General features: G+C 41.3%; 1 non-coding gene across 1 annotated transcript; it reads right to left on the bottom strand.

The window, feature by feature from the left end:
* Positions 1 to 523: 523 nt before the first annotated feature.
* LOC130971473 (small nucleolar RNA R71) lies at positions 524 to 631 on the bottom strand. Its single transcript, XR_009082691.1, has one exon. It is a non-coding gene; the product is annotated as a small nucleolar RNA R71 (small nucleolar RNA).
* Positions 632 to 1,233: the final 602 nt, after the last annotated feature.

The following is a 1,233-nucleotide window of genomic DNA, read 5'->3' as shown; positions in this document are numbered from 1 at the left end:
AGGCATTCTTGTTGAGGCTAACCCTGAACCTGAAAGGACCTTGAAGCGAAAGCTAAGAGAAGCTAAGGCACAACTCTCTGTAGAGGACCTAACAGAAATCTTCAAAGAAGAAGAAACCATGGCAGCCGAAAACAACAACAATGCCAACAATGCAAGGAAGGTGCTGGGTGACTTTACTGCACCTACTCCCGACTTCTATGGGAGAAGCATCTCTATCCCTGCCATTGGAGCAAACAACTTTGAGCTTAAGCCTCAATTAGTTTCTCTAATGCAACAGAATTGCAAGTTCCATGGACTTCCATTGGAAGATCCTCATCAGTTTTTGGCTGAATTCTTGCAAATCTGTGACACTGTCAAGACTAATGGGGTTGACCCTGAGGTCTACAGACTTATGCTATTCCCTTTTGCTGTAAGAGACAGAGCTAGGATATGGTTGGACTTACAACCTAAAGACAGCCTGAACTCTTGGGAAAAGCTAGTCAATGCCTTCTTGGCAAAGTTCTTTCCACCTCAAAAATTGAGTAAGCTTAGAGTGGAAGTCCAAACCTTCAGACAGAAGGAAGGAGAATCCCTCTATGAAGCTTGGGAAAGATACAAACAATTGATCAGAAAATGTCCTTCTGACATGCTTTCTGAATGGAGCATCATAGGTATTTTCTATGATGGTCTCTCTGAACTGTCCAATATGTCATTGGATAGCTCTACTGGAGGATCTCTTCATCTGAAGAAGACGCCTACAGAAGCTCAAGAACTAATTGAAATTGTTGCAAATAACCAATTCATGTACACTTCTGAAAGGAATCCTGTGAACAATGGGACAAATCAGAAGAAAGGAGTTCTTGAGATTGATACTCTGAATGCCATATTGGCTCAGAACAAGATATTGACTCAGCAAGTCAATTTGATTTCTCAAAGTCTGTCTGGAATGCAAAATGCACCAAACAGTACTAAGGATGCTTCATCTGAAGAAGAAGCTTATGATCCTGAGAACCCTTCAATGGAAGAGGTGAATTACATAGGAGAACCCTATGGAAACACCTATAATTCTTCATGGAGAAATCATCCAAATTTCTCATGGAAGGATCAAGAGAGACCTCAACAAGGTTTCAATAACAATAATGGTGGAAGAAACAGGTTTAGCAATGGCAAGCCTTTTCCATCATCTTCTCAGCAACAGACAGAGAATTCTAAGCAGAGCCACTCTGACTTAGCAACCATGGTCTCTGATCTAAT

Source organism: Arachis stenosperma, chromosome 3 (genome assembly GCF_014773155.1).
Source record: "Arachis stenosperma cultivar V10309 chromosome 3, arast.V10309.gnm1.PFL2, whole genome shotgun sequence".
NCBI classification, from domain to species: Eukaryota; Viridiplantae; Streptophyta; class Magnoliopsida; order Fabales; family Fabaceae; genus Arachis; species Arachis stenosperma.
Note: the sequence above shows the minus strand (reverse complement) of the source record. Positions and strands in the feature narration are given on the sequence as shown.